The sequence below is a fragment of the Gossypium hirsutum genome, chromosome A01 (genome assembly GCF_007990345.1).
Source record: "Gossypium hirsutum isolate 1008001.06 chromosome A01, Gossypium_hirsutum_v2.1, whole genome shotgun sequence".
Classification (NCBI taxonomy): Eukaryota; Viridiplantae; Streptophyta; class Magnoliopsida; order Malvales; family Malvaceae; genus Gossypium; species Gossypium hirsutum.
The window spans coordinates 24,758,120-24,774,927 of NC_053424.1; the positions used below are offsets into that span (position 1 = coordinate 24,758,120).

At 36.0% G+C, this 16,808-nt stretch overlaps 1 non-coding gene across 1 annotated transcript; it reads left to right on the forward strand.

Moving 5' to 3' along the window:
- The first annotated feature begins 9,324 nt into the window (after window positions 1-9,324).
- On the forward strand, window positions 9,325-9,431 carry LOC121206422 (small nucleolar RNA R71). The gene has a single exon (XR_005901473.1). It is a non-coding gene; the product is annotated as a small nucleolar RNA R71 (small nucleolar RNA).
- The last annotated feature ends 7,377 nt before the right edge of the window (window positions 9,432-16,808 follow it).

Here is a 16,808-nt window from a genome sequence, read left to right on the forward strand (position 1 = left end):
CATATATCGGATATGGCATTGGCATCAATATGAGTTATCATGTAAGACCATATCTGGGATATGGCGTTGATATGAGATTTCGTGTAAGACCACGTCTGGGACATGGCGTCGAAATGAGAATTTGTATAAGACCATATCTGGGATATGACATCGATGTGAGATCCCATGTAAGACCATGTCTGGGACATGGCATTGGCATCTTATTGTGTATGGTAATTTCGAGTGTCCCTAGTATTCCAATTGGCTCAACGGGTAGTCCAAGGATTTGTCAAAGAAATGACGATGTATGATCATGTTGAAAGGGTATAGGTATGTACGGCAAGCTCATAGTTATTGAGATTACGAAATGATGAAACTTCAATAAGATGAGAATAAAGAAATTATGATCTTGAGTTATATTGAACATTATGTAAATTGAATGAGGTAGGATATGACTACAATGGTTATTGAAAATGAGATGAGTCAGGATTTTGGAATTTAATTCGCCATATGGCCTAAGGACACGGGCGTGTACCTTGGCCGTGTGACCATATTTGGTTGATGACGTTATAGTTAGAGAGTTACACTGGCTAAGGACACGGGCATGTCCCAAGCCACGCAGGCTTGTGTGACCACACGGCCTACCCACACGGGCGTGTGACTCTCCAAAACATGAAAATTTTATAAGTGTTTTAAAAGTTCTAGAAGTTCCCAGTTTAGTCCCAAATCTTTCTCAATGCATGTCTTGGGCCTCGTAGGCCCGTATAAGGGATGTTAACTATATGTTTGAATGACTTAAATTGGAACGAAATTTAATGGTTCAGTTTTGTGTGTTTGATTGTGTTCAAGTACAGTAATGCCTCGTACCCTGCTCTAGCGTTGAGTGCAGGCAATAGGTGTTACACTTGCATGAAAATCAAATCTTTACCACTATAAAATGAGATGATACATAAATCAAAAAGCCTTTGAGACGTTGTAATGGGGCTTAGGTTAAAGATGTAGAGAAAGGCTGAAAAAGAAGGTTAGAATTGAGATCGAATTGATAAATTGCCAAACTCAAAAAATAAACTAATGCTGAATAATTACATCAATTGAAAACTTATCAAGAATAACACGAGCTTCTTCTCAAAGTATGAATTTAACCGTTCAAGCTCAATCAACATGGAACTACATAATAATCAATAAATATGTATATATATATTCTTTTTCTTTTTTCTTACAAAAATGTATAATAAGAAATAACTTAACAACTAAAACAAAAGAATATAGTTAGGCAACTAACCAAATCAAATCTTGATAAAAAGGGAGTCAATCAATCGGGAACAATTCTCAACGAATTAAAAATGAGTTATGAGTTAACATTAATGGGTACATCAAGAAATGATGTGTTAGGCTCAAAGGGGTTCGCTAAGGGTTAATTATGTGGGTAGGTTTTTTATATGATAAGTGGGTTAAGACCTAAGTACCTTTATCATCTCAATATAAAGGTGTGGTCTCGACATGCATAATCGAAGCAAGTTCTAGAATAACCAATCAATATTGACACACTCATAACCAATAATAACATGAGCAGCAAAAGTGTATGCTCTAAAGGCTCAAAATCTCACAAAAAATTATGGTTTTTGATATCAATCTTGCAAATCTCAAACTTCTAGGTAATATCTCAATTTAGGGAAACAACCTAAGACTTATCATGCTCGGTTCTCTCATGTCTTAAAGTTTAAACAATCAATGCAAAAATATCTCTGAATTTAATCTAAAACATATCAATGATAATCACAAATCGATAAGAATTCATTCTAATAGTAATATGAGAAAATTACTTGAACATAAGACATAATTTAGGGATTTTATAATAATCATATAAATAACCTCCTCACACTTAAGATGTACATTGTCCTCAATGTAGAAACAAAAATAATCACAGTAGAAACATAATATCATAAGAGAGGGAGATAATTGAAATTGCCCTGAATATTGGATGAAATTCCCAGAATAGTGAAAAGCGGAATTGTAGAAAAATCTTAAATGCGGTGCATGATTTTGAGCAACTAATAAGAAAATAAACATAAATGTTGAAGTAGATTAAAAGGTTACTCGATTAGAAATAACCATAATAAATAAAAATATAGTTCAAAATATAAAAACAAAAGAAGTATAAGAAAATAACAATAAACATAAAAATACAAATACAAATAAAAATAAAAATAAAATAAAATGAATGGACTTAATGGTCCTTATCATCAGACACATCTGTATTGTGAGTCGTTGGTGCTGGAGAGAGATATGAAAATGCTGACAGATCCTCTGTAATGTCGTGTCAAGAATGTCAAACCTCTGAACACAGTACTACTCAAAGTGAGTGAGCTACTCTGAGATGTCCTCTGAAGTAGGAGCAATAGGAATATGACGGTGACTCAAAGGTGGATACTGTGGTGGGTCCTTGTGATGGAAAGGAACTTCATTAGTGAAGTCCTCTAGTTCATTCTAAGCGTCAGAATGAAACAATCTATACCGCGAAGGTTCTACTCCACGACACTGCTCGATCATCCTCATGTGTGTCATGCTCGAGATTACCTATGGGGACATCTGGCCAACAAGTGTAAGTGTGGAAGACTGCTCTGGTGTGTCAAGGAGACCAAAATGTCGAGTGAGGCGAGTCACATAAGGGCCTAAACAATGGGGCCATTCCTGCGGCGGTTAGTCTTATGGTGAAAGGCTAAGGCAATGAAGTACGCTAAATTAAAGATATGCCCAGTGGCCATGCTCCATAGTAAATAGGCATCATAAGTGCTAACGACTCCAGTGCTCTTCCTTCTACTAGCCAGAGTGTGAGCTAAAAGTGCGTGAAGGTACCATAAGGCTGGAGGAAGAGAGGTCGGTTTCGAGTGACTTGCGTCATATGGTGTTTGACTCACTGTAAGCTCAGTCCAACAATGAGATGGAGAGTAATAGATATGTCGATAAATTCGAAGGAAGTGCTTGCCGCTCATAAGTTCCTCTGTGTAAAGTCCCATAGTAGTACCAAACTCGGGGACACTCATATGTCTTACCAAACCACCGAGTTGAAAAGTAGTGGTGTCTGGTTTACCATAAGTCGTCATGACCTACTGTACCATAAATGTCGCGTAGAACTCTAAGGTAAGCTCCATGTAGGTGGGTTCAATGATGGAGAAAAATCTATCTCATAAAGCTATGGTAATGAAGGTGCAAACATCGTTAGTGAGGTGGACCTGCTCCAACACGACCCAATCAATACAACGACCTAGGCTGAGTGGTCATATGCAAATGAGCTTGTATAAATTCTCCTGGGGGCTCGCCAAAAATTAGAGATAGGGGTGACAGGCCTCAGCAGAAACGCTCGAAGACGAGGTCTTACCATGGGTCTTCCGCTTCTTCGAAGTGGGGACTTCGGTCTTGGACTTGGAATTGCCACGTGTGGCCGTCATAATGTTCCTGTAATAAAGCGATCAAATAAATTAAATTGGCAACCCAACAAAATAGAAATAAGCTAAGAGAAGATCAAAATCTAAGTTAAGCTCAACAATTAGATTAATAAATGAGTGGACTGTGAACATAATAAAACTAAGAGACTAATCAAAAACTAATAATGAGCAATAAAAAAAAAGTAGGCTAGCAAGAAGAATATAAAAATAGCAGCAAGAAACAAGTAGGAATAATATATAATATAGCTAATACTAATAAGAATAAGCATGAGAATGACAGCTATCTAATCTAACTGTACTAAATAGGAATCAATATCATCAACTAAGGAAAATAATAAAAATACTAACATAGAAAACTAAAGAACATAAACTGAAAAATAACAAAAAAAGAATAAGCTAAAATTGAAATAAAATAACAAATAAAAATAAATAAACAAATAAATAAATATTAAATAAGATAAAGAAAAGGGTAAAAGGGGACAAAATTGATAGTGGGATACTAGTGGTCGAAGTATTGTGGGTTGACGGGGAACGGTGAGGGTCGGGTCTACTTTGGTCAAGCGTGTGGGGGTGCGATGGGCGTGCAGCTGGGGTTGGAGAGGGTGAGAGGGGTCAGGGTGATGGTGGGAAGAAAGAAAGGGAAATGGGGAGGAAAAATGAGAAGGGGGTGTGGGAAAGAAAATGAAAAAGGAAAAAGAAAGGGAGGGGGCTGGTGCGGGCGACGGTGGAGCGGCGTGGAGGGTGTTTGACAGTCATGGGTTGTGCGTGAAGGTTGAAGGCTGGTGGTCGTGGTGGTTCGGTAAAGGGAAAGAGGAGGTGCAATGTGGTAGGGGGCTAGGGAGACGGGGCTGGTCTGGAGGCGAGGGTTGGTTCGGGCGGTGCGAGGTGAGGGGTATGGTGTGACAGTGATGGAAGAGAGGTGCATGGGGAGAAGGTAGGTGCGGCGATGGTTGTTTTGAGAGGGAGGAATAGAAGGGAGGTGGGGCGGTTGAGGTCGATGGGTTAGGGGAACTAAAGGGAAAGGAAGGGAGACGATGGTGGCTAGATTATAGAGGGTAAGGAAGACCGATAGCTAGGGTTGAAAAGAGGGGAAAAAGACAAAAGTAAAAGAAAAAGTTAGGGTTTGGGGTTAAAAAGGAGGACACGATCGTGTAAGGCCTGTGTTGGACAACATGACCGTGTCACATGCCTGTGTGGCCTCTGTTCAGCCCATGTGCGATCAATAAAATAAGTCCAGTCTTCACACTGTCTCAGAGACACCTATGTGTCCAGGCCATATGGTACACACGACTATGGTTGTGTCACACGGCTGTGTGTAATCTCCTTCACTTCTTCCACGCCCGTGTGACCTTCCACACGCCTATGTGGCTCAACCGTGTCTCATACATGGTCATTTGCCTTGTTTGTGTAACTTTCTGACTTGTTTTAAATTTGAAAAAATTAGCTCCAAGTTTACACGACCTATGACACGCCCGTGTGTCCATGCCGCATGATTCATACGGCCGTGTCACACGCCCGTGTGGAATGTTTTAGGCCGTGACTATCGATTTTTAGAAAAATTAAATCCTAGGATCCATACGGCCAAGGACAGGCCCGTATGTCTTGGCTGTGTGGGTTATATGGTCATGTTGCCAGGCCGTGTAACTCACTGTCGATTTCCTTTAAATTTAAAAACTAAGTCTCAAGATCCACACGGCCAAAGACATGCCTTTGTGTTCAGACCGTGTGGGTCACACAGCCAAGGACACGCCCGTGTGTCCATGCTGTGTGGGTTACATGGCCATGTCGCTAGTCCGTGTAACTCATTGTCGAGCCCTTGTTAGTGCACACAGCCTGGGACATGCCCGTGTGTCCAAGCCGTATGGGTCAAAAAACACACTTTTATTAATTTGAAAAATACTATGAAATAAAAATAAGGAAATTAGCAATGTTAACATTCAGGTTGACTCCCGAGAAACGCTTATCTAAAGTCTAAGCTAGACTTACCTTGTGTGCACAATTGTGAAGGCTTACGAAGCTAAAGCTCCTCTCTATCATTTCTAAAGTCCTCAACACTATGAAGTTTAAGTTGATGACTGTTTACCTTAATTGTACCATATTTTGGATGAGTTACCTCGATCATACCGTATGGGAAAACGATTTGTACTGCGAATGGACCTGAACATCTTGATTTCAGCTTTTCAGGAAATAGCCTGAGCTTTGAATTATATAAAAGGACAAGATTTCCAGCTGCGAATAGTTTGGGCTGCTTCAAACGAGCATCATGGCATCGCTTTGTTGCTTCTTTATATAATCGCGAGTTCTCGTAAGCATTCGCTTGCCATTCATCTAACTCGTTCAGCTGCATCAATCTTTTCCAACCTACAAGTTTAACATCATAGTTTAGGAATTTTATAGCCTAGAATGCTTTGTGTTCTAATTTAAACGATAAATGAAAACTTTTTCCATAAACAAGTTTGTAAGGAGATGTTCCTATAGGAGTTTTAAAAGCAGCTCTATAGGCCCATAAAGCATCATCTACTTTTTTCACCCAATCCTTCCTATTTGACTCTACGATTTTCTTTAGGATATGTTCAAGCTCTCGGTTTGCAACTTCAACTTGTCCACTAGTTTGAGGGTGATAAGGGGTAGCTGTCATATGATGCACTCCAAATTTTTTAAGGACTTTATCAAATTGAGCGTTACAAAAATGCGTACCTCTATCACTAACAATTGCTCTAGGTGTTCTGAATCGAGAAAAGAGCTTCTTTAGAAATCTAACTACCACTCTAGCATCATTGGTAGGTAAAGCTTGAGCTTTTACCCAATTTGACATATAATCGACCGCTACTAGGATGTATTTATTGCCAAACGAACTAGGAAATGGGCCCATAAAATTAAGGCCCCAGACATCAAATATTCACATGAGAGCATATAAGTTTGAGGCATTTCATCACATTTAGAAATATTACAAGTTCTCTGGCATTTATCACAATAAGTAACATACCTGTCTGCGTCCTTGAATAGTGTAGGCCAATAAAAACCTAATTCAAGTGTTTTATATGTTGTCCTAGTCCCACTGTAATGTCCTCCTGTTGGTCCTAAGTGGCAGCGTTCCAAGATTTTAGTCGCTTCTAATTTTGTAACACATCTCCAAATTACTTGATCTACACATACATGAAAAAGAAAGAGATCCTCCTAAAAATAAATTTTCACATCGGTAAAGAATCGCTTCTTTTGATGATGATGTCCTAAAAAGCTTCGAATAGCCTTAACTGAATTAGTGGGAGGTAATTTTTCAATGGTTTCAATTTTTGCTCTATCAACATCAATCCCTTTACTAGAAATTTTATGGCCTAAAACAATCCTTTCTCGAACAATGAAGTGACATTTTTCCCAATTAAGTACAAGGTTCGTTCCCTCACATCTCATTAGAACTTGTTTTAAAACTTTAAGACAAAGATGGAAAGAATTACCGAATACCAAGAAGTCATCCATAAAAACCTCCATAATCTCTTCTACGAGTTCATCAGAAATGGCCAACATGCAGAGCTGAAAAGTGGCAGGAGCATTTCATAATCCAAAAGGCATTCTTCGGTAAGCAAACATACCATACGGACATGTAAATGTCATTTTTTTCTTGGTCCTCGGGAGCTATCGGGATTTGAAAGCTAGAGAGTCCATCTAAGAAGCAATAATACATATACCCAGATAACCTTTCCCACATTTGATCAATGAAAGGCAAAGGAAAGTGATCTTTTCTTGTGGCATCATTCAACTTCCTATAGTCAATGCAAACTCTCCGTCCCGTGACTGTTCTTGTTGGAATCAACTCATTCTTTTCATTTGCTACAACAGTCATGTCTTCCTTCTTAGGAACAACCAGCACAGGACTTAGCCAAGTACTGTCAGAAATAGGATAAGTAACTCCAGCATCTAGAAGTTTAATTACCTCAGCCTTAACGACTTCTTTTATGTTAGGATTCAGTCGTCTTTGAGCTTTCATACATGGTTTGTATTCATCTTCCATTAAAATTTTATGGGTACAAAAAGAAGGACTGATTCCTCTAATGTCCAAAATTTTCCAATTTATTGCTCTTTTATGCTCCTTCAATACCTTCAGTAACTCATCTTTTTCATCCGGCTACAAATCTGAAGCAATAATCATTGGTAGTGTGGAATTATTTCTAAGAAACGCATATTTTAGGTGATTTGGTAATTGCTTCAGTTACAATTTAGGAGGTTCTTCAATAGAGAGTTTTAATTTGAATTTATTGTTTACCTCAATTCCCTCATAATTCTTCTATCTCAGTGAAGACTCATTAGAATCTAAATTCATTTTTGTCTTACTTATCACTGCAATATCATCATCTATCTCCTCTCCTTGGACAAGACACAGTTCCAACTTGTCTTTATGAACAATTTCCTATAAAGAATCTTGAATAACATGATCAATAGAATCAATAAAATAACAGGAATCATCTTGTTCTATAGAAAATCACATGGCATAATAGATTTTAAAAATAATTTCTTCGTCACCTACCCTAAGCACAAGTTTACCATCACCCACATCAATGACAGCCCTAGTAGTGGCTAAAAATAGGTGACCTAAAATTAAATGTACCTCAACATCCTTGTCCATGTCAAGCACAACAAAATCAAAAGGGAATATAAATTTATCTACTTTTACAAGGACATCTTGAATAATACCCCTAGGATATTTATCAGATCTATTAGGTAATTGAATACTCATCCTAGTGGGTTTTGGTTCCCCAAGACTAAGCTGCTTGAACATTTTATAAGGCATCAAATTAATGCTAGCACTTAAATTAACTAATGCTTTCTTAATATTTAAACTACCAATTAAATAAGGAATAGTAAAACTTACTGGATTTTTTAGCTTGGTTAGTAGTTTATTTTGAAGAATAGCTGAGCATTCCTCGTTGAGATCCACAGTAGATAGCTCTTCAAACATCCTTTTATTTGTTAAAAGCTCCTTAAAAAATTTTGCATATGTGGGCATCTACGAAATAACTTCAACAAAAGGTAAGTTGATATGCAATTATTTGAAAAGTTAAAAAAAATTACCGAATTGTGCATCCTACGATCTTTCTTTAACTTTTTCAGATAGGGGATCAGTGGTTTATATTCCTTAAGTACCGGTGTTTCACTCATTTCAGGTTTTACCTCCTTGTCCTTTGCCTTATCAGATTCTTGTTGCAGCTTCTTTTCAAGTTCAGTCAACATTTTCCCATTCCTTAGTGTAACTGCTTTGACATGCTTTTTTGGGTTGGGTTCGGTGTTACTAGATAAACTAACTTGCTGCCTTTCTGAAACCAATTTAGCAAGTTGTCCAATTTGATTTTCGAGCCCATGAATCGATGCTTGCTGATTTTTCGAAGCTGTCTCTGTGTTTTAAAAACGAGTCTCTAACACCAAAATAAATTTTGCCAACATCTCTTCAAGGTTCGATTTCTTTTCTTGCTGATAAGGTTACTGTTGAAAACCTAAAGAGGGTTGTGGTCTTTGATTTCCTTGACCACTCCATGAGAAACTTGGGTGGTTCCTCCATCCTGCGTTATAGTTATTACTATAAGGATTATTTTGAGGTATATAATTATTACCCATATAATTTAATTGCTCATTCTCCATGCAAGGGCCATAGGGTAAATATTCTGAATTATTTATTCCTGCGTAGAAACACATAAACCATCAATTTTTTTAGTCAAGAGTTCTACCTGATTCAACAACATGGTGACCGCATCTAAGTTTAAAACACTGGCTGCTTTTGTGGGCTTCATCCTCATGACTTGCCATTGATAATTATTCAGTGACATCTCCTCCATAAACTCATAAGCCTCTTTAGGTGTTTGAAGGATTCAAATCGTTGTAGAAGGTTTGAACTTGTAACCATAGAGGTAACCCATGGTGAATGCATCTTCTCAATAAATCTTTATACCTCTCCCATGCATCATATAGAGTATCTAAATCCATTTCCATGAAGGAAGAGATATCTTTCTTTAGCTTGCTATCTTAGCTGATGAAAAATACTTCAGCAAAAAATTTCTCGGTCATTTGTTCCCATCTAGTGATAGAAAATTGTGGTAAAGAGTTCAACCACTATTTAGCTTTATTTCTCAACGAGAAGGGAAACAACCGTAGGTGACTGGCGTCGTCAGATACACCATTTATCTTAAAAGTGTCACAGAATTCTAGAAAGTTGGCCAAATGAGTATTTGAATCTTCATCTTGTAAACCATCGAACTGAACAAATTACTGAATCATTTGAATGGTGTTAGGTTTTAGTTCAAAGTTATTCGCAGCAATAGCAGGTCTTACAATACTCTATTTAACCCCAGTTGGAGTGGGCTTGGCATAATCGTATGTAGTACGATGAGCAGGATTCAAATTTGTAGGATTCACAGCAACCACAGGAGGTAGCTGATTATTCTAATTTTTAGCCATCTCCTCAGTAATAATTATAACATCCTCTTGCTCTTCCACTGTACTTTTTCGACTCTACCTTGCTTCTCTACGATTTCTACGAGTTGTACTTTCAATTTCACTATCGAATACTAAAGGTCCTAATGGGTTTCTTCTAGTCATAAACTAACGGAATCTGCCAGAAACAAACAAAAGAAAAATTAGAAAATAAAAATTAAACTAAAACAAAAATAGAATGCAATAAAAAATAAAAATGGCTAAATTAATAAAAATCTAGTGTTCCTAATATTTTAGTCCCTAGCAACGACGCCAAAAACTTGATGAGTCACTAAACTAACTAAAATCACGACAGAGGCAAGCACACCTATCAAATAATAGTATTGCTATGGTGAGCCAGGAATATCGTATCCACGAGGACTAAAAGTACTAGTAATTACTATCTTTTTATTATCTAGCCTATAAATTAAAGGCAATGTTTTTAATCTAAATTTAACTAAACTAATTATTAAGAGTGCGATAGAGAATAAAATGAGAAAATATTTGAATATAACCAAAGATAAAGACAATACCCAGGAAAGAATCCACATAAACTTCACTTATTATTCCGAATCTAAATTAGACGATTTATTCATTTGTGTCTTGATGCATAGAAATCTCTAAATTATGTTAATATCTCTTTCAAGAGTAAGAACAACTGACTCTAAGTTGATTAATTGAAATCTTTTTCTAATTAAAACCCTTATTGTTGCATTAACTCAATCTATGGATTCCCTTATTAGATTTGACTCTAATCCGATAGATTTATGTCGTCCTATTTCTAGGATTGCATGCAACTCTACTCAATTATGGTAGATCTACTCTTAAACATAGACTTTTGGCCCATTGAATTAAGCACATCACACTTGAATTAATATCTTGAAAATATTAAAGCAAGAAATAAGCATACATAATAGAGAACAAGAATCAAGTATTTATCATATAATTCAAAAAATCAAATAATAAGATCCATCATAGGTTTCTTCTTCTGTAGGTATCTAGGGAATTTAGTTCATAATCTGGGAGGAAAACATATCAAAATTATAATAACAACAAGACATAAAAAACCCAATAACACTTCAAAGGAAATTTGAATGGAGAAACTCAATCCTGAAGGAGATCTACTTCTAAGTTGATTCCGATGGTGTTCTTCAAGTAAATTCTTCGTTCTTCTCTGCGTGCCCCATGTAGTCCTCTTCTAATATGTATTTATAAACTTTAGAATGCTCAGAAGCCCTAAAAATTTGGTTTTTCGGCATAAAAGAGAAGCATGGTTTGAAATCGACACGGGTTGGCACTTGTGGTTCCTGAAGATAGCTCTTTTTGTCCAATTTTGGCCCCTTTTTCGCTCTTTTCACTTCCCTATGCTTACCTAAGTATAGAAACATAAATTTAAAGGATTAGGAGCATCAAATTCACTAATTCACATAATAAATCATCCAAAAACATGCCAAGCATGGGATTAAAACATGTTACTTTTATGGTTTATCAATTTGTACAAAGCAAGCTTCGGCTTCCTGAGCAAGTTTGTTGCTTTCTTTGGCAACCATATTTTCTTCCTAAACCTTCTTTGAAATTTTCTCGTGGAAAATCTTAGACTTAAGACTTGCTTGAAGATTTTGGGTTCATTATACTCAGCTAACTCCGTTGTTTCTTAGTACCTAATAAATATTGATGAAACTCATGTTATTTTCATGGTTATTTACAGGGCCTTAAGGTTCCATGCTTAAGGGTCAATTTAAGGGGTTAGGAAAGAAACTTCCAAATTCTAGGTTTTTTGATTCATGTTTTTGTGAACTTGTTTAGTTTTCTGGTGCAATGAACTAATAAGTTTAACTATTTATACTATAGCTCAAGATAATCACGAGGGCTCCCTTGATAAGGGCAAAAGTCTTGCTGTTTGAACATTCTTACATTTTCTGGTGAGTTACTTCTTGTTTCTATGTGTGTGTATAGTGCTCTTGTTTATGTTTAATTGAGGTAAGCACTCTTATCCTATAAGATCATCTGTTTCTGTATAGGTAATAAAGGTTCGTGGTTATAAGTCTGAGTTAGTTGTCTATGTAAATAGAGTAAGGACCTATCTTCATGTTTAAGCCACCACCTGTTGTTTCTAGAATGAACAATACAAACTAAGTTATGGAAATAAAATCATGGCGATGCCTTCAATGAAATGAGCATTGAACTGGCAGATCGCGATACATGAAATGAGATCATATAGCCTTTGGTAGGGCAAGAGTTATTGCAAACCAGATTGGTAAATCATGATAGAACAAATGAAATGAATGCTAAGGCTTGATCATGAACTTGGGTGTGGCTAGCACGAAGACGGTGGTCTGCATGGTTACTTGGGTGTAGTGTATACGCCAAAGGAATATTGTCTGTAGTAAATCTACTTGTGTATGATATTTGCCAATGGGCGAATTGTAGGACTTGTTGAGTTAGAAAGGTTTATTGGTATTATAAATAGCTATTGAGATGTTTGCTCTGGAAATCACTAAGTTTTTTGAACATACTTAGTTACCTTTCCTTCTTAGGATCGTTGATGAAGTAAAGGTCTTTTTGAAGACTACTCCACAGGGCATCTTTTGCCATGAGATTTCTAAGTTTTTTGTATACTAAAGCTATTCTTTTGAAATCGTTAATTTAATGAAACCTCAGTGAATTTATTATTTTTTTCAAAGTATCAGACTATTTACCATGAATGATTCATGTTTGTCTAATTATATGTATATGTATACAATGTTGTAGTTAAATATAGGTTTACGAAAAATATGGTTTTAAGAGCTTCTAGTGGAGCTTTTATGTTTTTCATTTTCCATGGAAATGTATAACCTTATTTATCTTTAATTTCACAAAGGATTTACAACTCATATTTATTTGAACTGTATTTTTATGAAGACCACGCCTGTACAATTTCAAGGGAAAGGATTTTAAAGTAATGTTACGCCAAACTTGGGTCCTCCTTAATGATCGGGTTTGGGGCATTACACTTTGTCTATTGTTTTACATTGATTTTCTTGTGATTGGAGTTACACTAAGTTCGTTAAGCTCACCTCTTTTAATTTCCATCTTTATAGATAATCCTCAAGGTTAGGACGCGGACTCGGCATCTAGAGGGCTCAGCTCGGGTAGTTTTTTTTTATAAAAATATTTAGACTTATTATTTGAAATTTCTATTATTTGAAACCTTCATTCTTTTATTTGAACTGTTGCATGGGACTTAGGTTTAGATTTTTGAAACTTGGATAATAAATTTATGATACATGAAATCTAATTTTTAATTAAAACTATGTCGAATATCACTTTTCTGTTGCATTATTATGTAAATGAGATTTGAAAAAAAATATAAAATTGAAAATCAATTTTTGCAAAGTAATCATTAAAATCAATTGATTTTTGAAATTAGATTGTATCTTTTAGGAACATGATAAAATTTTCTATTAAGATAAACAAAAGTTTTAAAATGATTGTTTCATAAACTCCGATAATCTTATTAGGCCATTTTGATGGCCAATGTAACCTTCAGAATTTTACTATAACGTCTAGGTTGGGTTAGGGATGTTATATTTGGTGGTATCAGAGCCAGATTATCAAAACCTAGGCTGTGGATTTTTGAATGAGTCTGCATGCATGTTTTATAAAAAAGAAGGGGTATCTTGGGAAAAAACATATAACAAACTATTGAAAAATGATGTTCTTTAAAGAAATCAAATTTGAGACTCCGATGCCATTCCCAACTCAATTACTAATAATTATAAAAATTATAGACAAACTGTAATAAAACATTAGACTGAAAACACTTAAGAAATGACTAAGAACTTTGCTTCTGTATGGTAGATAAGCATAAAACTTTAGACTAGGAATTTGTGGTAAAGGGAACTGTTAGTGAAGTTACTGTAGCTAGTCCTTTGAGAGTGTCCATGGTAGGGAATATGATCTTCAAGAGAATCCATTGGAGGTTTAAGAGAAGTATATCAGAGTTGTGTAGTAGAGTATGGTTGGTTTAAAAAGAGGGATAACAAATTTTACAGCTAAGGAAATTTTGGAAATTTTACAGTTAAAATTGGTGTGTCAGCAAGGAAATTTTGGGGATGAAATTTCTTTTTAGAAGGGGAGAGTTTTCACATCCCAAAAATTGGGTTAGTAAAAGTGGCCATGTCCTGATTTATAAAGTTATCCTTGTGCGTTTATAAATAAATGAGTTACTAGCCTAATGGTTAAGTGTTAGAGAATCCACCTTCGAGTCCCAAGTTCGAGCCCTCCCCTCTCAATTTTTTTTCAGAATTTTCGGCAATCCAGTTGTCACACCCTAGAATATATATAGTTAAAAAATAAGATTAAACAAGAAATAAGCTACAGGCTCAATGGTTAAATGATAGTAGAATCCAGTTGTCACACCTCGAAATAAATATGGTTAAGAAATAAGATTAAAGAAGAAATGAGCTATATGCTCAATGGTTAAGTGATAGTACATCCATTTTAGAAGCCCTAGGTTCAAGACTTTCCTTCGCCTTTCGTTTTTATTTAATTTTGGTCATAACACCCTAAAATGTATGTACAGTTCAATGTTTAAATTAAGCAAGAAATAAGAAATAGGCTTAATGGTTAAGCGTTAGTATTCATTCCTAGAGATCTTAGGTTTGAGCACCTTCCTTCCCCTTCATTTTTCCAATTTCAGCAAGTCTAAGGGAAGTTTGTATGTGCTAGGGTTTACAAACCCTAAGAATTTAACCAGTTCTGTCCTAACTAGAATTTACATCTTATCCGTTCTCAAAATCCTAATAGAATTTGCTTTTCATCTCCTTTTTCTTTTCTTTTACCTCATTTTTTCTCTTATTCTTGCACCCTAATTCCATCTTTTGTGCTGCCAAAATTTTCCCTTATTAAATCACTCCACATTCATTGATTTATATCCAAGTTTATATTATTGTTAGTAGCACCCGTTACCTTTTCGAAGAATCGGTAAGTATGCTTCGTTTCAATGATTAGATTCCATATATCCATTGTGCCAATCCCTAATATTGATCTTTTTGATTCGTTTAATTGGTTTCTTTTGATATTCACCATAACCCTTACTGCCAAATTTAACATATGAATACTTGTATGGTTGTCATTTGAAGGACCGGATCTAGGTGAATAAAATTTAAATCGATTATGAAGAACGTCAATCTGACCCGTGGAAAAAATGTATGTCTTTCCCAAGTGAATCGATGGTGGTCGTGAGTAGGGTTAGGGTCACATGGTCTCCCACACAACCATGTGCTGCTGTAAATCACAGGGTATTTCATCTCCCATACAGTCTCAGCTTGTTACACGGCCTGCCACATGGTTGTGTCCTTCTTATAGGGTAAATTATCATTTTCTACACGACGTCAGGCTATTAGACGGGTTGGCTACACAACTATGTAACCCTTCCGCATAGCCTCAAAACTCTTCCACGGCTTGGTTGCACAGTCGTGTGACCCTTGTTTTACGTTTTAACCCAAAATTTTTTGAATTGCTCAGTTTAGTCCTTATATAGTGCCCGAATTATTTTTAGAAATTTTATTAATTTAATTGAGTCTTTGATATTATGAATATGCTGGAACATGTGATTTAATGACTGAATTGCTATTGATATATTGAATGATATGTGAATGTTACATGTCTATTGATATCGTAATTCTGATAAGTTGTCACCAATATTATTGCTTTTGTCCTACTGAGTACATGTTAAGCATGTCCATTGCTTCTATTGAATTGAATACATGTCAAGCATGTCTACTGTTTCTATATTATTTTATTACAAACATGTTATATTGCATTGCATGGGGTGGGACAATAGATACGGATGAAGTAGTGGTAGTTTAATAATCTACAAACACTGGTGGTTCATCCATAACTTACTAGCAGTTTATCTGCAAACTTTTTAAGTGAAAATACTGGTGGTTTAACCACAAAATTTTTTACTGGCAGTTTATCTGCAGATTAATGGTGGTTTATCCACAACACGACGTGTAGGGATGGATGAGTTTTGGAGAACTCTTACTACGGTATGTAGCGAAGTTGGGTAAGATTTTTCTTCTGATAAATTGAAATTGCATTGTCATTCATAAACATGTACATGCAAAACTGTGAATTCCAAAGTATTATATTAATGTGCTGATCTGAAAAAAATCGATACTCTGAATTGCTATACGATTGTGATTATTCTAAGAATTGTTATTTTGTACTCTTTGTCTTCTTTTTTACACCGATTTTCTTATGATTGGTCTCACACTAATCTCGTTAATTGATAAACTGTAATTTATACATATTTTTACCCTATGTTTAACATATTTTATGGATGATTTTCCATTAGAATTGGTGAATTTGATGCTCCTAATGCTTTAATTTCATGTTTTATACTTAGGAGAGCATAGGAGAGTGAAAGGAATGAAAAACAGGCCAAAAACGGAGACAATGGGCCAAAGTACGAAATCAACACGGCTTGGACCTCCTCATACAGGCAGACCACACGGTCGTGTCAATTTGGCAGGCTCGAACACGGCCTGAAGTAATCGAACACGGGCATGTGCCACGGGCGTGTCCTTGCCGAGCCCAAGTTGAGTCCAATTCAGAACAGGCTAATTTTGAGGGCTTCTAGGCATTCCAAAGCCTATAAATACACCCTAGAAGAGGAGAAAAGGGACACACGGAGAATAGGGAGTAAAAAATTACTCCAAGGAAGCCGATTGATTCATCTCAGAAACTAGATTCATCATCAAGACTGAAGATCTCTCCTCAATTCCCCTTCAGGAGCTTTGGGTTTTCTTTATGTTTTGTATTCTTTATTTTTCTGAGATGTTTTCTTATTTTGTTATGAACTAAATCCCCTAAATACCTAAGGGGAATGAAACCTAAGACGAATCTTGTTATTATTTTCTGAATTGTATGATAAAT